This window comes from Xiphophorus couchianus, chromosome 6, assembly GCF_001444195.1.
Source record: "Xiphophorus couchianus chromosome 6, X_couchianus-1.0, whole genome shotgun sequence".
Lineage (NCBI taxonomy): Eukaryota > Metazoa > Chordata > Actinopteri > Cyprinodontiformes > Poeciliidae > Xiphophorus > Xiphophorus couchianus.
Window position 1 is genome coordinate 9,467,850 of NC_040233.1, and position 25,890 is coordinate 9,493,739.

The window sequence follows — 25,890 nt, forward strand, 5'->3', positions numbered from 1 at the left end:
ACAGAGCACTATGACCTGAGCATAACACTGCAAATCTGAAAGCAGCTGTAGTAGGGGTTGTTATTTGACTCGCAGCAGCCAAATAAAGGGGAGTGAAGATAATTCAGATTTATGTTAAAAATGTCAAAAGTCAGCTCAGGAAAAAAAAAAAAATTCCTGAAATATTTGAGCAAGATTTTCATGCAGAGTTCTTAATCTTGCTAAATATTTGGGCATTTTTTGCAAACCCTAGACCTGCAGCTATGTAGCTCTATTCATTTGATGAACATGAACCACAGTTTGTAAAGATTTCACCAGTTCAGGTGAATCCTAAGTTTCTTATATCCATCTTTCGCTTGTTTTAGCAAATGCAGAACCAACCATTTACATGGCAGAAACACGATCCATTCAGGCATCTAGACATGGATCATAGTCGTGGAGACGGAAAATTAGATCATACACAATCGGTTGACTGTGAAAACCGCTGGAACGCTGTGGCAAGGCAAACAGACAACCTAGCATTAAGATGAAGACTGAGGTGGGTGTAAATACTCGTAAAGGAGGTGTTCTGCTGAGCTACACCGCCAGTCATAAGCCACGACATAATAATGCTCTTGTTCCATGTTGCATCTTTGGTGGATTTTCTTTCTACTTCTTCAAGATGTAACTTTCTTCAATGGTTCAGATGCCAATGAGAGTGCAAATTCTCTTCTAGTTTTCTCATTTTGTTCAGAGCATGTTGCACCATGTTGAATATCCTAAGTTTCTGGTTGACAGCGCTTCACAAGAAAAGAGTTCAGTAAGCGCTATTTCAAATAAAAAGCCATTGTGTGATGAAAAACTTTGACTACCTGAAGAAAAATGGGAAACTTTGAAGAATTTTTGCATTTCAATTGGAAAACATCATTGATTGAATGTGCCTCAAGACGTATTCATATTTGTTTTGCTTTTGTTCTAAAAGATTGCACAATCAATTGTAGCTTTTCTCTTAGACATACCGGCAACTGTGTAATGTCTCATTTAGATAAATCAAATTAATACCTGTTAATCTCTTGTGATTTAGACTGGGAATATTTTTGTTTTAGTGCAGTGTGAATGTGGGATGTTGCATTATAGTAGCAATGTTGAAAAAGCTCCTGGATACTGGATCTAATGTACGTCAATGAATTTCATGGATGATGACGGATAGCTGTCCAGGCAACACTTACCGTTAGCAAGACGGAGAATAACTTTGTAGGAGGTAACATAAACATTTTTATTTGTCTGCAGAAGTGGAGCAACTGCAATCAGCTTCCAACCTCACTTGGGAATGCTAGGCAAAAATATTTAAACCAAAAGTATTGGAACTTGAGCTCTTTCTGCATGTGAGCTGTTCATCTCAAATCCAATCTTAGCTGTAAGTAAGTATATTGTGCTAATAAGGATATTCCCAACTAAAGGAATATTACCGATCTTTTTTTTACGCTACCCTGCAAAAGTGTTCGTACTTTCAGAGTTTGTTTTACATTTTACCACATCACAAAAAAACCAAACAAACATCAGTGAGACTTTTATAGGACTCTGGAGAACTTGACCACACACTGAGGAGATAGTGTGTTGGACGAGGGTCACATCTAGCAGTTGCAGGACACCAGCCATTGAGGTCTGGAGTTGAGGATCCCTCAAATCATGTGCAGTGCCTATAAGAAGTATTCACCTGCTTAGATGTTTTATGATTTTATTGCTTTTACAAATCAATCAAGATCAATTTTTTTTTTTTTTTGACAAAACCACTTAATATCAAAGTGAAAACTGATTTCCACAAAAATAGGTAACCTGCATAAATATGAATCAATTTCACATCAGTATATAGTAGATGCACCATTGGTTGCCATCACAGCAACCAATGTGTGGATAAGTCTCAATCAGGCCTCAATCCAAGGAGGTGAATCATTTTTATAGGCACTGTATCTTGTCCTTCCACTACTTTTTCTGTTGTTCTTATTCTTCTACTTTAGGTTGTTCAATCCTATGTAATCTGAATGATTTCTATAAAAGTTTGAGGCTGTACTGTGAAAAAGAAAAAGAAAGTCAGACGCTGTTTTTATACAGTTGAAACCTTTTGAATGTCCCTTGGCCAGAATGTCATCTTCAGCCATTTCTCTTGGAATATTCCAGCTTCTGGTAAATGCATTGCTTCCAGGAAAACCAGAAATGTTTTGCAGATCCAACTTACAAATGAGAAAAAAAATCTGCAGCTTATTCCTTCATCTTTACTGACAGTGAACATTTGGAAATTGGCTTTCCAATTGGCTTTCGAAGATAGTTGGCCGATCTTTCTAACTTTGATTTCAGGATTACACTGCAGATGAGTTGGTTATTGCTGCACTCTGCAGTTTTGTAAAACCACAGAATCAGGAGAGCTGGTTTTACATGAGATGCAGAATTACATCTGCTAAACAGAGAGGGAATTTGTATTACTGCAATCAAACTGCTGCGTTTTTTTGGTATTATTTATATATTTCTACATTTTTATGTTGATTGATTGCTTTCTAGTCAGTAATTTTTCCATCTAAAAGCTTTTTCTCCTAGCCCAACCATTTTTCTACCAAGGCCTGTAAAGAGCATAATTGCAATGGTTACTGAGACTCATTTGGTCATAGAGGTTATTATGAGAAACAGATAATATGGAAACCCCTTGCTAGGAAAATATTTGAGGAGATTTTCATAGTCGAAACAGTTAAGCAGAAACGACACGTGCTGCATCAGCAGTGCAGCTGCTGCCGATCCTATTTCTGCACTACTCCGAGTCCTCCATCTTCATTTCTTGACACCGGCATTACTTTGCAGTGAATTATTCTTTGGTGAAAATCTGCTTTAAAGGTGAGCCGCTGCTGTGTGTCAACAGTACTCACAACAACCTTTTAGCCAGCCATGACAAGCCCTAGCCTCTGTGTTATAGGATTAAACACAGATTACGTTAAAGTGACTGCCCTCTGACTCACTCACTAAAAAAAAGGATTATTTAATAATCTTTTTTTCTGCCTGAGGTGACGGGAAACATATCTAGTTGACCTGTCAGTCCTGTTAAATAGGATTGTACAGCTGTCACACTTAGAAGCTAGATAATCCAATGTTTTGTTTTTTGGTGAAATTTTCAATAAGGAAAATAGAATGGATTGGCTAAACTAATAGAACAAAAAAAAGCTTGCTCAGTGAACACGGCTATATTTCCAATGGCAACTTTTTATTGTATGATGATTTTGCCAAAAAATACACATTAAAATGTACTTACATTTAATGTAAACAGTCTTAAAGGTGATTCCTCCTGCTATGTTTCAGCTAATTAAATGTATGATTTCATATTCAGCTGTTACTCAAAATGAACCATCTCTGATTATAAATGGCTATAGATTAAAAAAAACATTTGTTTAAAGATCATATCTCTAAAAAGAATAAGAACCAAATACTTTTCTTTTCCACTACCACAAAAAACAGAGGAAATTAATTTCAAAGGTATGTATGAACTTTTCCCTGTAATTACTTTTTCCAAAAGAAGTTCAATGTAAAAACTAATTCCTGTGTGTTTTGTGACTGAGATATTGAGATAACAGAACACCTTTTTTCCAATTGCAATTTCAGTGATGTTTTTAGAAAGATTTCCAAAACTGTGTTTTGTACAAGAAATCTATTCCACTTTTAAGATTTGATATAGCAACATTTGTTCTTCTAACAAGGGATGGAGAGTCAAATATTATATTAATGATTTAAACCTCTGGATAAATTTTTTATTCACAAATGAAGCTTTCAAAAAAATCACCTACATTTTTTACATTTTTCAAAGTGAAATAACTTTATTTAAGGCAGTGCTTAAACATTGCAACAACAAGAAAACGGCCAATCTTTTACGAGTGGTTCCCAAAGATTTTCTGGGCCCCCTATGAATCACAATAAAATCCCCCCCCGCCCAAGGAAAAAAAAATCAACTGGGTACACACATCGTTCAACCAGACACAAACCTATACACATATTTTGTTTTCAAACTCCTCTGAAGTTTATTTCACACTTCAGGTTGCAACAAAACACACTACAAACCGTCTTTACAATGAAACCCTTTTGTGTAACTGTTTTTTTTTTTCATTCATCCATACCGCTTCCCGTGCCCCCTCGCCCCCCTTGCAATGGCCCACACTCTGGGAACCACTGTTTTATACAAATGTGATAATAGTTTAATTTAATATTTAAAATTCATCTTTGTAACATTTTCTTTTTACTTTCCTCACAGTTAGTTTGTGCGATGAGCCTTTTTTTGTTTATGTTTTTTTCTGCTCTGTTGATCATAAACCTTTTTGTTACTGGTGTGTGTGTCCCTTGTCATACTATTTCCTTTAAATTTTCAATGAAGACAATAAAAAATACATTGACATATTTATGGCTTTTAATACACAATGTCACAGGTGGCGATGAATTTTGGCTAATATACCTCAATGAGATCTGCCTGGATGCAGGCTTAGCCGAAGTGCGTATCTAGGTCCCAAAGGGGGCGGGGCAAAAGACAGATGTGGATAATTGGGACACACTATTCACTTAAACCACTCAGCATTTGAAGGACACAAGGATGAATCAAATTAATATTGCCAGGGCTGGCATCTATGATAACATACGTTCTTGTTATTTGTTAAATAAAAAACTCTCCAGATGTTTAATTACTCTGAATAAAATAATGTTCCACCTGCTTCTTCCTATAGTTGCCTAGAATTTTGGACCACTTATCCTGACAAAACTGATGGAACTCTATCAGATTTGTAGGCACTTTGTGACAGACTCTCAAAAAAACAAAACAAAAAAAAACGTTGTCCTAAAGCCACTTTTAACTGATTTGGCAGTATGCCTAGGGCTGTTATCCATTTAATTCCCTTACTGATCCTTTAGGATCCCGCTTTACCATTTTCACATGAGGTTCTTTCCCAATGATGCCATGTATACTGCAAAGAGCACCAGTACTTTCTACAGCAAAAAAGGAAAAAAGCTTTCACCTTTGCATTTTACATTTCTCTGGCTTGCAAGTTTCAACCGATTCTCTCAAAATGCAGCAACAGTTGTTATCACTTAACAAATTAAACTGATCAGATTACAGGGAATCACTCCTAAAATAATCTTGTTCCCGTGTGCAGCTGAAAACTGAAATCTGGCTTTTTATACTGGGTTTGAAGAAATGGCTTCTTTTTTGCTGGGCGACCTTTCCTTCCATGGTGGTATTTGCCCAGTTTCATTGTTTTATGACACTCTATAGCTGGTAAAAAAAAAACAAAAAAAAAACATTTTTTGCACCAAATACTCTTTTACACAGCAGCAATAAATATTGATCCCTTAAGTGCACACTTATAGTTAGACATTCCTTTCCTATTTCAGGTTTTCCTTTATACTGTATAGTTTTTGTACTTTTGATTGATGGCAACTGTTTTTATCTGTAATCTATATTTTGTAAAGGTTCTCTGGAAGAAAACAAAAAAAATTTATCAGTGCCTGCATCCAGGCACCATCATTACAGAGTACAGTATGTGCCATGGTTTAATATCACCGACAATGATCTGATTTACATCATAAAAGAAAAAGAGAAACACCGTATGTTGCTCCAGCAGCTGAAAATTATGTTTTGCTCTTTGCAGAAAATATCCAGTTTCTGTTCCGAGGGAAAATGCCTTGCATAAAAAGATCGTATCATTAGAGGAAGAATTCAGTCAAACATATCAGGCACAAATAGCCAAACTCTCAGAAAGATCAGTGTGAGTTCACAGCTGAGATGAAATAAAATTCGGAAAGCTTCCGATGCTGAAAAGACAGAGCGGGCTTTCACGGGAAGCTGTTCAGTCAAACAAAAAACAAAAAAATGTTTTGTGTTGTGATCAGAATCCAGATTTGGCAAAAATGATAAGAATGACAACATGACTACAAACCATCCAATTCTTCTCCCAGGGCTTGTAAACTTGTCAAGTGTTCAGGTCGCCTCTCATAGCTAAAATTAGACCCAAGGCTCTTCTGTCAAGCAGTGTGAATCACCTCCAGGGGCTTCCTGTCATCCTAACTTACATGTCCATATACTGCTGGTACAATGATGCCACAAACCCCGATATCCATGTTTTCTCACGGGGAATCAGACTTTCATTCGCAGGAGTGGGAATGTCTGTTTTTGTACCTAAAAATTTTCCCGGATGTAATTTTAAAAGAATGCAGTACCTAATTGCTTCTAAATTATGGACGGTTGTTGGAAAATTATGCAATGAAAAGTAAAACATTTGGTTATTCCTCCTACTTGTTTTGTCTTTTGTGTGGTGTGGAGCTTAAGAGGAGAGGCACAGCACGAAGGATCACAACTTTGGGATTATCAAACAAAATTGAGCAGCAGATAAGTATTGGAAAAATCTATAACAAATTTAAAGCTCGTAGACATAAATGGTTAGCAGCAACAGCTGTCGTCTAACTTTAGCAAAATGGCAATTGTTTTAGTTTTTTAAATTGCTATAGAGGAATTTTGGATCACGATTTAAGACCTGCTGGTGGGCAGAGTCCTGCTTCGTAGCCAAAGTGCTGAGTCATGAGAATATTTCCCAAAGTACCTGCATGGGATCAGTAACTTTGTTTATCTACTGTTCTTTAATTCCTTAACATTAAGTAGTGATGTGTTGCATTTGGAGATATACCAGCCAGTATATCAGGTCATACAAAAAATGTATCATTTCCATTGGTTTGGCAGTTATGCAGACAGTTAATTTAAGACAATTACTTTCTCACATAGGACTAAGTTGATATGGATGCCTTTTATCCACAAATAAAATTATTATGCAATTATTATATTGTGTGTCTGAAGTCACCCGGTAAACGAATTGTAAGGAAAATTATGATTTGTCTTTTGATCCAATAAGGAGCAGAACAAAACACAACCATTGAAAAAAAACACCTATTCTTGATAATACGGAGTGGAATGGATTCCCCTGTGATGGACAAGGGATGTAGTGTCCATAGATCCATTTACTGATATGAGGTACTGAATATCATTGTAAAGTACAGTAAGACTGTAAAATGGACCAAGGCCACATTCAGCCCAGCAGGTTCTGTCTGTTGCATGGGAAAATATTGACTAATTCCTCCATCTATCATTTCAAACCACATCATAACCATTTGTGTGTAATACATATTGAATGTCTACACTGCAGCATTCTAATATTGCAATGGTGTTTCCAAATCGATGAATGATGCTGCAGATTGCACAGCAGTGGAATGATTCATCACCTTCTGCTGATCCATTATGAGATAAAAAGCATTGATTAAAATTCAAATAAATCACATTGTACAAATATTACGTAGCTAACAAACTATAAACAAATGTAATACCTTATGTAATTATGGCAGGATAAATCTCCACCGGCAATCATCGTGTCAGTGCACCGTGCAACATTTGAGCACTGGATTTAAATAAATCAATGAAAAAGTTTAGTTTAGACAGTTCGAATGAAGAAAAAAAAGAAAGAAAAATAGAAGAAAATATTATGCAGATTTTAAGACAGAGCAACTTTTACCTTTGGTCACATCCTTGACCTGTTTCTTGTAATGCCAGCAGCCTGGCAAATTGTTTTTTTTTTTTATTTTCCCTCCTCTATCAAAACCGACACCAGCCTTCCACAGATGGGGATTTTTGCACAATCTGCATCAGTAAAACAACTTTAACATGCCGCTTGAGCATTACAAAAAGATATGTGCTGCACCCTGCCCAGGATCTGTTTCATTACTTTTCATCCTCTTCCCTGGTCCGTGAACAAACTAGTCTTAAGAAAAAATGAGTGCAATCGCTAAGGACCTCATAATTGTAATGCTTTATTTGAGTCAATTACGTATTCCATAATTTGAAAAAGGCTAGCTTTTTCTTTACCATTCTGAGCATGCTCTTTTGCATCAGTAAGGACTTCAAAATGGATTCAGATTAGAACTTTTTTTTTTTTAAAAACGCTTAAAGGTAATGAGAAACTGCATAATGTTAATAGTAATAAAAACGTCGCCTTTACACATCTCAAAAATGTAGATCCAAAAACATGGTTTGCTGTTTGCCATCTTTTGATGAAGTTGACATGACTCCCTGAAAATAAGGGAGAGCTTGTGTTTTTTACACTTATTAAAGAAGATTGAGATGATTAAATGAGTTAGTCTCTTCTCAAAGTGAGTGAAATGACAGTTGAAAAGGACAGCTTGTTAAAGTTGTACACGCCATGCTGTCTTTCCGTCTCCAATTTGACCTAAAACCTCAGACTTGTGTGTAAGCATATAAAAGCACTAATTCAGCTCTCTAGCTCATAGTTGTTAGAAAAGCTTTGATCCATCTTGCCAATTTAAGAGGCTTTGTTTTCTGGATGCAGCTTATGCAGCTTTATATGCAGCCATATATTTTCTAGAAAGTTAAGGCTTTATTCTCTGGGCACTTGCCGTATGTATATGACAGACATGATTTTCTGCATGATCTATGAAATGACACTTGATAAATGTTTAAATAGTCATGGGAGAGTGTTTTTTTTTCTTCCAGTCATTACTAATTTATCAACACGTGTGAACCTTCGCTATTCTTAAAAACAGTTTTCTTCCACGATGTACAACGAGACATCTCTCACTCAGTCCCCAGTTACTGTGACATGTTGCAGAGCTCGATATGCATCCATCTATCTATCTCTCTTTCTCTCATGCAGATCCTTTTCCAGAAAATGCAAAACGATGCACAAGGACGAGGAAATGAGGCACCTGGAGACTGCTGCGAGATCGATAATTACTGGAGGGATGTGATTATAATTAGCTTCGTGACAAATCTGCTCTTTCAAGATTCAAAGATTCAATTTATTTATCACCGTACAAGTCAAGCTTGCGAAAATGAAATTGCAAACATGGAAATGTTTGAAAGGGGAGCAAAAGAAAGCTAGGCTGCGATGGACTGGGGATCTGTTCGCCTCTCACCTGTTGACCACTGTTGAATGGTTTCTAACAATTAGATAATTGCAGAGATTACAGTTGTGAGCAGTGGGAATAACACCCTATATCAGATAAACAATTTGAATTCATTGTTAAATTCTAAAAGAAAATCATAATTGAGCCCCAAAATGCATGTGTAGATTACTCTTAGTCACATATTAGTGAAATTATTTGAAGACTCGTTATTTTTGTTGTTTAGTTTATGCTTTTTGTCTGTGGCATTTCACAGCATCACTTTTGTGTCATCTCATGTATGTATTTTGTCTTTTGCATTGTTAAAAGGTAGAAATTAAATGGAAGGCTTTTAGCTAGAGATGAAGATTATTCTTTTTTGTGTCACTTTGTTGTGTTTAAAGTTCACATGCTGTTGGTTTTACAAACAAAATAACTTGCAGATCCTTTAAAATTAAATATTGGTTTTCTTTCATTGAATTTTAGGACGGGAAACATTCTCTGACTTCAGCCATCATCCCACATCAGTCTTTTTCTCCTGATCCTGATCACTTCTTCCATTCAGCTACAATTTCTGTAAAATGCCCAGCCTGTCCCATATCTTGTCTTTGGTCAAACTAAAACTTTGGTCTCATAAAAATTAGGCAAAAGGAATGCATCTCACTTTTTGTTCTAGTTTTTGTAAAGCTCACAAATTGACAAAATAAGTTCTCGCACTGATCACACCAAACAGAAAGAATGCAACATGTTAATGATTCTGGAAAACACTGACATAATTTTCATTAATATTTACAAAAAACTTCAGTGCACTGCAGAGTTTTAAGTAAGTAAATCCAGTCATTCCCTCATTCTTTGATTCTTTCATGCATGTTTGCGAAATCCTTTAATGCTCCCTAACGCTGCCTTTTTCACACAGCTCCTCCTTAAAGCTCCTGCCTCATACAACACCCCTCGCCTGAGAGTCGCCCACTCAGCTCCTTCGGACAAGCGGCGCAAATTAACAAACACCTGTGGAAACTCATCATACGAGCCACTTCTCTGTCCAATGCTGGTAAACACGTTGCTAGAAGCTTAATAGAAAAATATTGCTGTGTTGAAGGCAGGGTGTTGGAAAGACCAGAAACATCTTAAAGAGATAGAGGCTCAAATTCAAGGCTTTAAATAGCTAAGTCAATTCCCTTTGCATCATGTTTGATATACACAGAATTTTCAGAACAATTGAACATAACATAGTTACTTGATTGTGCTATAAAATGGCACTTTGTGCCTAGAAAATACATCAAACTGTCCGTTTACACACCCAAAGCTACAATTGTTTAGTTCAGAGCAAATTATATCATAGAATGACATTATGTTCATTTTTAAAGGTTTTAGGAAGTTTGTTTAGCATATGAGCTATATATCTATCTATCTATGTATGTCATGAGTTGAGGTGTAGATGGTGAGGCAGAATGCTTGGAGACCCAGGTAGAGGTGAATAATGATGATTTAATGCAAAAATAAATCCAGAATAGCACAGTCCAAATCTCTAACAGCACTGCTGAGCGGAACTGAGGCTCAGCACAGGTAGCAATAGAGAACACGAATGGACTAACCTGACACACGGCAGAACAGACGCCAAATAAGACGAGGACCCGACAACGACACAGACACACCGGTGACACTAAATACACAGGAGGTAATCAGGGAACGAGACACACCTGGGAGTAATCGAGGGGAGACAGGACAACGAAGAGACTCAAGGACACCGAAAACTCAGAAATAAACACAGATCACGACAATCTATCTATCTATCTATCTATCTATCTATCTATCTATCTATCAAAATCAGTTTGTAGAGGTACATGATGGTACAGACAAAACCCATAGCATTTGTAGACATACTTGCAGCAGAATCTTGTTCTGATTCAGGTGGGCTGAATATAAATTTGCAGCACCCACGCATTATTTATTAATTTTTTTGCCAATTCACAATTCTACACTTCCTTGTTTTGATCTATCATATAAGGTCTCAAAATAAAAATAAAAAATCAAGTGAAGATTGTGGCTGTAAAGTAACAAATGTGGAAAGATTAAAACGGGTATGAATGCTTTTCGGAAGGCACCGAATCAAGTGCTTCATGTCTCCTATGCAGCAATTTCCTTACATTCTACCTGCATTGCTACATTTTACTTTGAACTAGTTTTCTTTCACTCTGCCTGAAAACTTCTCAGAAATCACAGCAAGGCAAAACAGTGTGAGAAAAGTCTTTCAAGTGGTTTTGCCCTTTGTAAAAACTTGCTTAGTCCCAAAAGAAACATTTTCCCAGCTAATAGAGGAGGGGAAGAAAACAAATAGCTAGGTTGAACTAATTACTCTAGGAAACCAGCCAAGACACCTCTCTTTGTGTGCTTTTGCTCTCTCTCTCTCTCACTTCTATTCCTGCATATTCTCATCAGTGACACCCACCTCTACTTTAGTCGTCTTGCTCCCTCTCTTGAGACGCGCCTGCTGAGAGCGTTTCTGCATGTCAGCTTTTGCAAGATGAATGGTCGACATCTGCCAGAGAGCCTCGCTGGACATATTACCTAAGACACCAAACAATAACCTCCACGCACACACACGCCTGCACATGCCCACACAAGGAAAAACACACTGACACAGAGCGATGCTTGGCCTTAAACGGCCTGCCAAGACCTGACCTTCTCGTTACAACCATGATCACCCCCACGGGGTACAGGTGACATCTGGCTAGGTAATGCGTGTGTGTGTGTGTGTGTGTGTGTGGGTGGGTGGGTGTTTGTTTGCGTGTGCACAGTTTGCGATCTGTATTTTATCCTCGCTTCCCCACACGAAAGTCTCATCCATGTATTTATCCCCGTGTCTTTTCGCCTGTGAGTGTTTGCAAGTTGGCGTTAAGTCCAATGCCTCAAGGAGTCCGGGCAGCATCAGAAGGGCCGGTGCGCCCCCAGAGTTTGACCATCTGTGCATTATTGGTTGTCATTAAGGTTTCTAATTCAGAGGTGTCTTGGGGATTAGCCAGACGAGGGCAGAAAATGCCATTACTCTGTTCCTCCTGCTGAGCTGCCGTGACCGTATTTACATATTTATACACCTTAATTGTCTTTGCCTCGCTGCCGTGACATTGAGGCAGCCGGAGTTCGGTGTGAGAGAAAGACAAAGGAGGGAAGAGTGACGAGAACAGAGCGACTGCACACAGTTTGCTCAAATTCTGTTGATCTTTGAGTAATATGTCACCGATGAAGAGGCAAAAGAAGTAAACGCAAAGGAATAATGGAAACAGCTAAAAAAAAAAAAAGAGGTCGTTTGTTATTACGATATGAAATGTCCATATTTTGCTCCTTGTATTATAACATTGAGCTCTTTAGGTTGAATTGCTTAATGTATTCCTTAACAGTATAAATCTACTCAGATACTGATAGTAAAGAGGAAAAAATATGTTTGGCATGTTTTGACATAATGAGAACTCTCCTTGAAGCTTACTTATTTCCCAAAAGTGTTTGAGAAGCACATCTTTTTTTTCCCCAACGTGATCTCAAAGGGCTTTGATGCAGGGAGGTAAAACTGCTAACTTTTTTAATTTAAAGTAAGCATAACTCCAAACGCTAATCAGTGTACATATACTGCATATCAAGCAAAACTGGAGTAGCTGAATCCATATTTCTGGCAGATATAGATTTAAAGTAAGATCTTCACCAAAGTAAGAGTAAAATAACAGCAAAGACCTGAAAAAGTGCAGTCTAGATTTATATAATCTGTAATGCCAATGATGAGTTTTCCATTGATCTTTTTTAAAGGGTGTAAATAATTTTTAAGATGCCGTTTTTAAAAATTTATTTAAACGTGCTTTTTTCATTTCTTTTTTTAAATTGAAACTCAGTTTGTGTTGTTTTATTCTTGTTTGAAAGATGTCTGTAACATTTAAAAGCAATGTCCTTGGCTAAATGAAAATACCTTCAAATTTAATCTATCAAGTGTGTGAATACGTTTGGCATAATTAGATTTACTAACTGGACAGCAAGACATGTTTGAAAAAAAAGAAAAGAAACAAAGTCGGATGGATATTTCATGTTAGTCCAGTAGGAATCAAAAGCTACTTCCAAGGGAGTACAAATGTAAAGTATTATTAACTTCCATAAATACACTCTTAATTTCCATTTTTATTTCAGATACATTTTCTGATCAGCAAACTGCACTCAGATCATTTCAGACCTTGAGCGAACTCTCTCAGGCTTATGACAGTGAGAATGCAGGCTGCACGGGATATAATGATCAATATCTATAGCATTGTTACTTTTACTGACAATTATTTATAGCTGTTTGTAGTTTAGATGACTGGCACTACACCTGTGAGGTAGCATTTTCAGGACATTTTCATCATCAGTCCATCAAGCCAAGCCTTTTTTCCCCCTAACTTTTTATGGGATACCTTTAGAAAAGCCTGAAGTCTTTTCATTCTGTACAGCAGTAGCATAAAGCTGAATTAGATTTAATTTTTGTTTGCTTTATTAAAAAAATGGTAATCAGAAGCAGAGGTGAAAATAAGGTTCTATAGAAACTGTAAAGTCAAACTAATTTGATGCACAAAACAAGTAGATATATTAATAGTCCTCTTCTATGAGGCAAAAGAAAGAAGGTTATTTCAGTTGGTAAGTGATTACATAATAACAATATGTAATTACATTATATTGTATTACACTAGCCAACCATTATCCAGTAAATACTATTGCAGTTGTTTCTGTGTTCACTCTTTGGCAGCATCTCACTGTCAAAGGAATTTATAATCCAAGAAAGATCATCAAACTCTGCCAAGATAACTCAATGGAAGTTGACTTTGTGACTCTGCCCACAAATCAAAACTAATTCAATATTACATTTCAGAGAGTCCAAACAATGTTAGAAAAGGCAGTGAGGGAAATATGTCAGAAACACCAATTGTAATGACTGAAGCTGGGCAGTAGTTGATACTCTCAATCTGGGAAAACAAAACCCGGCTTTAGGGGAAATATAGTGACACTCATAGGGAACAATTGACTTTTGTAACCCATTACTTTGTCAACTTTTAGCATATAGATAATTGGTGTTAATAAAATCAAACTTAAAAAGTTCTCATTTTGATACCAGTTCAAAATTGAATAAATTTATTTTCACAGCTCACCTTGTTGTAATATTTTGGACTTTTATTTTGTTATGCCATAGAGCTCCATTTTACTTTAAGAGACCCACGATAGCTATAGACTTTATTGGAAATTAAGTAAAAAATATTGTCAGATGGACATTACCATGTTGTTTATGCTACAATGCATTCTGGGTAAATGACACATGCTAGGTCCAGTTGTGCTAGCTCAGTCAGGCCAAAACAGCAATGAGTAACATTGTTAACCCTTTCCTTTTTGAACCAGAGTGTGTTGAAATTGATGGGAATGTAAAAATCACCAGGGATAATGAAGATGAAGAGGACCAAATGGAGGAAGAGGAAAGAGTTGGCTAAAGAAGTTGGTGTTTGTACTGCTTCAGAAATGAAACAATGCCACATACCTCTGCTTTGACCTTGTTATCTGGTAAGTAGTTGACATGCTCTGTTACACCAGTTTAGGTCTTCAGTCCATTGTCAGATTCTCATTCGGTACTGGCGTCAGTGGCAATAACGCTTCCATCCAGCTTTACTTGTCTGATATTTATCCAAGCATCTTTTAGGTTACTAGCTGGCAGAGGGGTTTAGGTACTTCATAAATAAAAACTGTCCACATGGCAATTGTTTGCAGCTTGCGAGGGTAGTGACCACCTGTTAGATCCTTCATCAATTTTGCTCGTACAAATGACTCAAAATCTTATGGAGAGAAATGTTGAAAGCACAAATGTGGGTTCTTCGGAAATTGCATTTGGTTCTTTCTCACTGCACTCTTTTTTTTCATGTGGGAAGCGATGCTGACTCACTGTCTAAATTTACGCCGGTCAGATGTAACATGATAAACAACATTTCAGGTGAAGTTAGTCTTCCTGTGTTTACTCTGTAGATTCCAGTAGAGAATGGATCCAACTGCGACATCAACCCAGCATACGTTGCGCAAGGGAAAAAACGATGACCTCCATGGGTAAAAAATATAACAAAAGATGTAATTCTTTTTTTTAAATGATTGTGAGTTTTTCCATATCACAAACAGCAATTTTTTAGTAAATAATTTTTTAAAAATGGATTGGGATTTGTTACTTGCAAGATAGGATAAATGTGAAAGTTAGCAAATTTAGGATGAAGTGATGGATAAAGAAAAAACAAAAACAGTTTATCCAATCAATGCAGGATAAACTGGGTGAAATGAGCCACTCGCAAAAAGGTCAATAGCCATTATAATTGCATTTTTTACTTTATCAGTGACTAGAAACTGTAATTGTGTCACCTACTGACTATTATAACACTATTACATATATAGCTGGAGTTTCAGTGACATAGAAAGAAACATTGCCTTAGATAAATAACACTACATTATCACGTACTGATCCGATACTGTGGAATATTATGCAATTTGATCACCTGCAAAGCCAAGCTGCTTAAGATTCATGTAACTATGGCCAGTTAATCTATAAATATGGGGGGAAAAACATAAAATAAAACAGTGAAATTAAGGTAATTTAATTGGACCTCATAAGTAGACAAATGTAAAAACTCTTTTTTTTTGATGGAGCAACATACATGTGGATTTATTTTTTTCTGCTGTGTTTTCAAATATACCTATGGAGATTAGATCATCACTGTTGAAAGCCTTGAAAATGCAAAGCAACAGTAGTGTCTGTTAAATTTAAAATCAAAATAAATAAGTACAAATATCTCAGAAATACGTAACTGAAAACAGAAATGATTCATGAATTATACTTGTGGCAGAATAGTTTTAAAGCAGAAACAGCTTTTAAGAGTTGAGATAATCTTCATGTTTTCTGCCTATTTCATATTCATTCTGTCTCTCTAACTTACACACACAGATACTAACGTACACGCTGACAGTGACAGACAGGAATGGACACCGCCTGTTACCTTCATTAAATGCAGGAAAACTGGGACCTTGTCTGCTGGAGAAAATGTTCTCACACAAGAGACATGTCATTATTCACTGACCTTGTAAGCATATCCATGTCCAAGCATGAGCAGACACAGAATGCAAGATTTGTCCAGTAAATAATGGGATATTTTGCATTGAGGTTCGATAATTATATATTTTTATGAAATGCCAGAGACTGCTTGGTTGCCTACGAGTTTTTACAAATGAGATTAGAAGAAGAAGAATATAAATAAAAATTAGCACCCCACAGGCTCAGACTTCTGAGGTGACGTCAGGGGGCTTTGCAATCACAGCCTTAGGGGGAAACCATGCTTTGCCCGAGGCTCAGAGATTCACAGAGTCACTGAACTTTTCAAATTATAAGACGTTCTGACTTTATTAGCACAGCAATAAAATAGTTGTCTATTCTTCTCTTCGTCATATTTTGTTACCGGGATTCGCATCATAATTTATATTTTGCAGTATCTTTCATGTGTTACTCACTTTTGTCTTACTTACTTAAGTCTTAATAGACTGGACTTTTTAGGTGCAACAAATGCAGTAGTTTTCACAGAAAATAATCAGGTTCCTGGGCAGAAATTGCAAATGAGTGTAGAAGTGATTCTTATTCTTATGTGTTTTCTTATTGTTTGATAAGGAATTGAAATCTGTTTTGATTACTTTCACTTGATCAATAAACCCAGAACAGTTTGGAGCAGAGAGGGAAACGGACCATTTGTGTTCAGCCTGACATTATCTTAAAAGCTTGTCTGGTAACCTTTCTTTGGTCCCAACACTTAATTTTAATGCATAACATATTTCATTCGCTTAACCACAGTGCTATAAAGCCAAGCCCATTGCTATTTATAGCACTGTTAGAGGAAGAAGAGCGTTTCTAGGAGACCAGCATGAGCTACCATTTAGGATAAAAAAAAAAGACTCCATGCTTGATCAGAGAACCTGGTGATTATGAATACAATATTAAATTTGGAATGGATGGATGGAATAATAAATCAGCAGACAACTTCACTAATTTTGTCCATGTGTTCTTATTGGTTATACAAGTTAGAATTAATTGACAATTTTCTCCAATCCACACATAGTGGAGTAGCTGCACACACATTCAGAGATATATCCCCATAAGTTAATATACTATGACCAATATTTTGTCAAACGTCCTTTAGTAGTTTTTTTTTTTGCTGTTGTCATGAACAATCTTGTGAAATAATTCTGACTGAAAGTTTGACCAACTGACTGCAGAATTGGTTTAGCCTTTTTGTTTTGGTTGGTTTCCTTCCCTGGACTGCACTTTTAGTGACATAGCCCACAAATTGTCAATATGTGTGAGGTCAGAAAGTTTTACTATTAATGTTTCTTATGCAACCCCAAACCAGTGTTGATATGTGTTTGGATAATTGTCCTGCTTTGACATTGTGTCACAGATTTAAACCATTTCATCCAAACTGTTGCCCTCTGATTAAAAAAAGGAAATTGCCTAGGATGTTCAAAAACAATAACCAAAACTTTATCCAATCATAAACCAGAAACTGCTGCTAAACAGTGGCATTTCTGACAGTGAATGGAGTTTTTACAACTCCAGCTGCAGCTAATACAAAATGTTGCAGCACAGATGCTAACAGCATAGGTGATAACTTATGTCGTTTTCCTTGCAGTAGGTCAGGCATAAGTGGAAGCCGTCTTCTGCTTAGCCCTAGTGCTTGACCAGTATCCATTTAATATAGCATAACATTGTTTTTGGACTGTACCAACTTTAGCGGACTAAAACAACCTTTTGATAAAATATGGGCTCCATGTCAGGTAGACGCCATATTACGTCTACCTGACTGGGCCATGGAGAGCTTCCATGACACAGGTAATTAAAGTTCTTTATGTGTGTGCACACACAAGTATGAAGAAAAGCAACCAAAACATGTTGCACCTGGGATCTATTTCAGTGCTTCACAAAGTACCCCCATATGGCAGTATTCAGCTGCAGCAGAGGTAAAAACAAATAAGAAAAGACACAGAGCTTTAGCTAACCCACCGAGTGGGTGCCGTACCTTTTAAATCCCTTTAACAAAGGAAATACACATTTTGTGGATTGCAGTGAGCAGCTGTCACCACATCCTCGCTCCTTTTTCCAAGCACAGCCTTCTATTCCTGACGACTCTGTTTTAATCCCTCGTTTGTTTCGAGGATAGGTGATGGTGGAGGTATATTGATAGGCACAGGAAAGACTGATTCCGCACTGAAATCCCCAAATGACAACACACATGTAAGCTTTCTCAGCTTATAAGGTAACACAGTGTAATGTTTTTGCTTCTAATCCGACTAGTGTTGCCAGCTGTTCCCGTTGTGCTTTAACTAAGGTGAAAGATGGACAAGAAAAGGACTAAAAATATCTGACATTCTCTACTTTCTGTTGTTTCTCGTGTGCAGATCTGTTCATAGTTGATTTTTCCTGTTTCCAGTTGTCATCAAAGTTGGACTGTAGGTAAAAAAATTGTCTGGTTTGACAAGTCTTGTTTTCAGCCATCATTTAAATGGCAAGGACAATAATTTGGTATACACAACATGAATGCATGGATCCATCCACTATTGTATCAACGGTTCAGGCTGGTGATGGCGGTGTGATACTGTGAGGAGTATATTAATGGCACACTTTGAGCCCCTTAGTACCAGCTGAGCTTAATGAGAAAGCTGCAGTCTTCTTGCTGATTCTCCAATTTGAAGGGACTCTTGGAGATTCATTGATGTGAGCCTTAAAATAGCTGGAAACAGGTACTATTCAGATGAAGATGTCTCTCAAATGCCTTTCTAGATTAAATGCCGCGTGGCTCGCAGTAAGCATCTCATTCGGCTGTGATGAATGCTACGTGTAGCTCTAAGTTAACCAAGTTCATACTGAAACACTCCCTCGAGCACTATCATCCATCAAAGCCTCTCCCAGCAGCTGTCAAGTGATTTTTGTGCGCCTTCCCTTTGCAACCATGTGTGGTTGTGGCACAACAATATCCGGCCTACCTCATTTGCTCCCATTAGAAAGGCGGCACTGGATTTTTTTTTTTTCCTTCCTTCCCTCCCGATGCCCCTGGGCATCATATTCAGCATGCTCTTCACTCTCCAGCCTTCCTTTGACCACTTATTCATTCATCACAGCCTCACCGAGGAGGCTGCTTAGCTCAAAGACAGTACATTTTTACAAAGAGAAGTGGCCCACGCAGGCAAAGAGACAGACATACTCAGACGGAATAGTATGACTATGTGCTGCGCAGTGGGAAACGATGTCAGTACGAATTCAGATTTGCCGGAAGTCACAGCACATTTGCAGCAGAAAAACATTGGCTAAAGTACTGATAGTGAATTAGAGAGGAAGAAAAGGGAGGGAAGTATCTTTGCTTTCATTAGACGACCAGCTAGCCTTCTTTCCTGGCTTGTTTTCTGTCTGCTCACATTCCCCAGGTCTTTCCATTTAGAGCCTTGGCTCTGTTGATATAGGTAAAGTTTTATATTGTGAAGGTAATTTTCACAAAAACAGAGGGAAGGAAATATTCATCCATTCGCCATCTGTACCCATGCACAACGACACACACACTCACTCACAGGTAGACCAGTTAACAGTTGTGTATTTGAACATACACTCACATAACAGCATGCTTTGTTGTTCATGACCTTCAGGGACTTGACTTCATAATTGTGGGTGGCAGAGACTGATAGATGCTGTCAAGCCAGCTGTTTTCCCCACGGTTGTGATAACCATAGTATACAAATAACAATTTTTGTATTTAAACCTTTTTCTATTGGGCCTGTGTAATATTTACATTGTTCAAGAAACAATATTAAACAAATTTAGCCATTTTAAATAAATTTGTTAAGTGGTCAAATTTAGCAAAAAACGAAACCCTTGAAACGCACCACGTTTTGTGTAATGAATCTTTTTGAATTACTGGAAAAAAAAAAAATCATATTTTTGATTAAATTCTCGTCTGCACCGGCATGGCCTCTATATGAAAAAAAAAGTGCTTAATTTCTTCAAAATCTGTTGCAGGAATTTCGTGGAAGAGGTCTGCGTGTGGGAACAAAAAAAAAGTTATGGATGAAAAGCCACTTTCCAGGCAAGCAGAGTTGTCCGTCACTCTGTCACTCTCTCCTGTTCTCCGGATTTCTCATTAATACTTGCCTTCAACTCCATCCGCCCTCTCCGAATTTTCCAGCCAATCGCTGCATTGGGAAGGCGTGGCTTTCCTACAGAAAGATGAACAGAGATTGTTGAGGAGAGAGGAGAAGAGAGTGCTGATGGACCGAGACGTGTTTCCCCGCCCCCCGCCTAACTCCTCAGCTTCTGGGTGAACCAACGCAAGGCTCAACGCGTGAACGAGTGACCATGGCGCACAGCGACCTAAAATAAATTATTAAAAAAAATATATATTTTTCACACGAAGACTGGGAGGAAGATGTTTACTTTGTAGATACCTGCGCGTCTCTGCTCTGGGCTGCAGGTGCGCTTCATCCTCTCTAAAGACAGTTGCTTTGGCTGGGAAGGAAGTGAACGGAAGAAAACATCCTCTTGGGATTAAATGCCAACCTTCCAGACTACAACAGACTTTTTTTTAGTTCTTCTTCAACAGTAACATTTGACTCAAGCTTTGTACATTCGCGAACTGCTCCAGCAGACTGTTTTCAGAGCGCGGATTACACAGGACGGTATTGCTGCTCTCCCAACTTCAACCGCCTTCTCTACACTCACTTCAGATTTTATTTTTATTTTTATTTTCAACACGCCGAAGATGGGGACAATGCCCGGATTAACGCGGCTGTTGTTCACCCTACCCCGGGTTAGCGGGGAAGAGTGAGGAGAACGGAAAGAGTGTGGAAGTAGGAGAGGAGAGGAGTCGGCAGCGTTTGGCTGCCGTCCACTTGTTCGTTGGTGCATTTGCTGCTCGTGCTCTCAGACCTCCTTTTTTTTTCTTTCTTTTTTACTGGATTCACGGACAAACAAGCAAGGAACGCACAGGGAGGACAGCGTTCACACCCTGGGTAAGTCTGAGTGCGTCTCAGTGAACGCGGATGAGTGAATATTAGAAACAAAAAATAAGGTTTTTTGGGGGGGGCAAGAGGGGGATTGGGGGGCAGCAGTGGGTGGGGAATGTGAAGCCGCTGTGCGTTTTTACGCGTTGCGCATGGCCAGGTTGATATGAGCAAGAGGATGCAGACTAGATGTGGTCGGTGACGCATGATCGATTAGACAAGCTGAGACAGGGCACAGCTGAGAGTTTCAATACGGATCAATAATACCGGGCGCTTGTTTTGGCCGTCTCAGCACTGTGAAGGAAGGTCCGATGGAACTTGTTTGGCTTCAGATGTCGGGACGGAGACAACGCCGTGCACTTGCAGATTCATATAATGTAACGCGCAGATCCCTAGGGAAATGAACTGGACGCAGCTTATTGTACTGTCTTGATCATGACGTGTTCAGCTCTGTGATTCCTTAACTTCCCAATCATATCCATCCGCGTGTGCGCCCCGTGCACGGGGCACCGGAGTCTTACTTAATGTCACCGTCCATTACCCTCTGCTTTGCTTCATCTCACATCCATGTGTGTTGTAAGCCATGAATGCCACCCTGTCTCCCCGCCTCGCTCTCACCCGATCACGTTTCTCCCCGTGTATGTTGCCCGGCTTCCCACGAAATCTCCGAGCCTTGTAAGCGCAAGCCTTTATAACCTGTCAGATACTTCTGTTGAGTCTTACACATGGCTTGAAAGGAACTCCTCTGAAAGCGGGAGCTTTCTGCGTCAGGTTTTGTTCCGAACACCCACCCTTCACTGAAGCAGACCTCCTTTGCCTCAACTCAGCTTGCCAGTAAGAGAAGTCAAAGAGTTGATCTGTGCATACTGCAAGGCTTAAATATACCCACAAGCCAGGGGATGTCACTGTTATCTGCAGCCCTCCATTCATTCTAAGCCGTGCATTTCTGAAAGGAAAGAGATGTCCTGACAATATGCATATCCCGGTGATGTACAGTAGCTCTGAGCAGGATGTAAATGAGAGGCTGAGTGCCTGACACTCTGAACTCTAATGACATATAGTCTAACGCCAGGCTCACCGTAGATCCGTGCCGACATAAGGACTAGATTGCAAAGATGTTGAAAGCTCCAGGCAGTGATGGAGGCAGATGAAGTATCCATTAGAGGAGGTAATAAAGTTGGAGTGGAGGAGTTTCTACAAGGCAAACTAGGAAGCAGAGTATGAAGCAAATGTTTAACAGCATCTATTTAAACAACAACAAAAAAACTGCGAAAGCTCACTTGTTGTTAAGAGTACAAACATTCAGTACAGTGAAGTGTGGATATCTACAATCTCTTTTCTACAAAAAGTGCATCACACATTTGTATTTAGACAATACCTTGCACAACAGATTTTTAATTACTACTGTAGTGTTTTTGGAAAACCACTTTTTCCACAGTTGGCAGGAGAAATTTCTGCCCATTCTGCTTTACAACAACAAAAAAAAGGAAATGTTTAAAGGCATCATCCTGCTGGAAAGTGAACCTCTTTTACGGTTTTATGTCTTCTACAGCCTCTCACAGGTTTTCTTTTTGTTTTCTGAATTGGCCTGGATTTAACTGTTACTTCACACGTTTTAACATTTTATTACTTTTTTTTTTAAATGTGAAAAACCATTTGCACTGGACTCTGGTATTTGCTAGGCTTAGGGACCACAACTGCCTGTAAAGAGTGGAAATCTGCAAATACTTGAGACTTCCTCTGAAAATAGATCATCGATTTATATTTTTTAGATCATAAATCAAATTTTCTTAATTTGCATTAATGCAGACAGTGGAAACAGACCATCGTCCTTATCTCTGCTTTTGGATTGGGTGCTCTGCAAACGCCAGCCAATAGCATGTCAAAGAGCATTGTTTAATAGGAAATGTAATTTAAGTATGTAAATGTAATTTTATTTTAAGGGTTTTTTTTACACATCTTTACCAGGGTACCAACAAAATGTGTATCTTTTATACGATGAAAAAAACAAAAAACAAAACTGTGCTGGCTTTGACTAACACCAAAAGTTAAAAGCCAACATTTAGATTGACTTTAATTTGGATTGGTATGTGTGTAAGAATTCCACATAACATGATGTCTTCCTGATTGTCTTGGCAAGTGTCCATAAATGCAGATTAAAAACATGGCTCAAGCATTGTTTTGTTTTTTGAAAAGGCGTATCTGAAAACAAAAGCTGAAAGTTTCACACAGAGTAATCCGCACTTCAGATTTCTCACTTCCCCCTCAATACACACTTACATAATACCCAAGATGGGTATCGAATCATTGCCCACAGCCATGCATTAGTCCACACATTACACTCTGTTATATGTGCAGAAGGTGAACTTTGTTGTTTTTTTCAATTCAATTTTGTTGCTGTTTGGTTCCCTGCTTGAGAGTCATAAATCCATGGTGGGTGGAATAAAAAACGATGATTCACCTGTTACTGTTATGGATTCGCTCAGCATAACAACATTTGGGTAGTGCAGTCAAACAGAAACCAAATCAAACTACCTTTCATTTTGCTCTAGACCCTGTGGAATATATTTAAACCCCTTTGACACGACTCAGTCTGTACCTTTAGAGCTGATGTAGCCAAGCAAAAGCAAAATTATCTGAGATGAAATTACTTTCACGCTCGCATAAAGGCCCAGCTGCTACAAACCGGCCTCAACAGACTGGTTTATTGTAGACTGCTGAAGGCTTGTCTCTTGGAGATGTTAGTTTGTCATCCATTATTAGAGATATTTTATGTAGTGCTCTGCTAAAAAGGTTTTTCTGGAAGGCATGTGGAGAGACGGATAAAGGTCCCGTTTCAGAACAGCGCTCCTCCAAAAAAAACATAGTGGAACTTGTTTTATTTCTTTCTTAATTTCTTTATTTCTCCCTCACAATATCATTTAAGAGATAGTACAATTAGGACATTATTATGCCGACCAAGATTTTACTCAGTAATCTTAAAATTTGAACTGGATGAATTCCTCTTCCTGCAAGGATCTCGGCACAGAGGTAAATCCGCTAAGCACGTTGCAAAGATAAATGCTGAGTGTGTACGCTCTTTAGTGGTTGACTGAAGTATGTGATATGGTTCTGCCAGGACATTGGGAAGTACAGGAAATGTAGCCTTTTTAATAACTAACATTACACTGCACTTTTAGATGAGGCAATAGCCCTCTAATGTGAGTAATCTTTTTCAACGTAAGTAGTACACAGCATTTTAAATCACGGCTTGAGTGGAAGAGAAAAATCGCAGATATAGCGTTTGGACTTCTGTGGGTTTGTCAAGTTGAGTTGAGAGAGAATATGCAATTTTCTCAACACTTTAAAAACGCTTTCTCTAACAACTAGTAATTGGCCAAGCAAGCATCGAATTTAAGCGCCAGTGCTTTGCCGTGCATCAGAAGAGCCGATTCCGATGGAGTGAGAGCTGGCTCCCCACTTTTTCCTTTTTTTTTGTTGCTCAGCTCTCACTCTCAGTAGCTCTACCCTGCTGCCTTGTGGCCAGTCTCATGCGAGAATATGAGATCACTCAGTTATGTGAATATAAAGAGGGGCACAGTCAGGTGAAAAATCTGTCCATCCAGTCAGTAAACAGTGGTGAGGAGAATGCATCACAAAAACTCATAAATATAACTGACACCCATAAATAAAGGGGGATAGGAGAGCATGGGACATAGCTTGGTTCTGTTTTGTAGATGTTTCTACGATGTTTTGTTGATATGTTTTTATGTCAAAGAAAAATGAAAAGTTTGAAATAGTTTTCAAGAATAAGAATTTTTAATTTCTTAACAGAAAAAAATACAAAAAGTTTGACAAGTATTAAGCTTCTCATCAAAACACTATATGCAATAGGATTCATTAACATACAAAACATTAATATTTGCATAGCTAAGATAAAATATGGGGCTACAGAGGATAATAAATTAAGAGCCACATGGAAGCCAAAAGACAGAAATGAATTTTAATATTTCTGCAGCCATAAACTTGACATGAGGAATACAGTCAATGGTTATATTCTGTCTTATTTGACTTGGATATTAAATTACATTGACCTTATGACCAAATCTTGAATCAAATTGTGAATGCGGACATAGCTAAAACTGGCTTTTGCTAGCTAAAATATGGATGTTTTCTTAAGTAAACAAATCTTTTCTCTAGGGCAGTGTTTCTCATTTCTGGTCCTTTTTTATTATCTTTTTTTTTTTCTTTGCATGGATATGAGATGTCTTCTACTTTTTCCTGGAACAAGACAGCATTTACCCTACAGGAAACCTTACCTGTGCAAAATTTAAGACAGGGACATTTTCTGCTCTATTGTATGTATTACCTTTACTTGATAGCAAACCATTGTAAGCTTTATAGGAAACCAATAAACCTTTATCAAGTCTCCAACGCAATGTTTTATGTACAATATACTGAGATGTGATGGAGAAAAATCTTTAGGCAATGTTCTTGAACTGCACAGGAACTCTTCTAGTAATTGATTATTGATTGATGGAGATACAGTAGCTCGGTATCTCTGTGCACTAATACGGTTTGTTGAGGTGTTTGATGACAGAAGTGATGCAAGTCAGCGATCCCAAGAGGCATAGAGTAGAGACCAATTCACTAGATTGTCTCTATAAAAAGAACATTCTTTCTAATATGTTGCAGACAAAATTGTAATAAGTTAAAATCTGAATTTACACATCATATTTCAAAGAAAACTAAAATCAACTAAGCCTCATAATTGCATTTCAATTTGATATTCTTTCCACTTTGTGAAGTTTTGTTATCTGAAGTCATCTGACATCATAGTGAATTAAAAGCTTGCCTTATTTAACAGTTGTTACACTTTTTTATAGCAGTTGTAGTAGTGGGTACGTAATTATTTATACCTACTGCTGC

General features: G+C 37.9%; 1 protein-coding gene across 1 annotated transcript in view; it reads left to right on the plus strand.

The window, feature by feature from the left end:
* Window positions 1–20,233: 20,233 nt before the first annotated feature.
* Window positions 20,234–25,890, plus strand: part of brinp2 (bone morphogenetic protein/retinoic acid inducible neural-specific 2) — a 205,093-nt gene continuing 199,436 nt past the window's right edge. The window contains exon 1 of the mRNA XM_028021397.1: window positions 20,234–20,991. The gene's annotated coding sequence lies outside the window, so the exon portion shown is untranslated. The remainder of the gene's footprint in view (window positions 20,992–25,890) is intronic.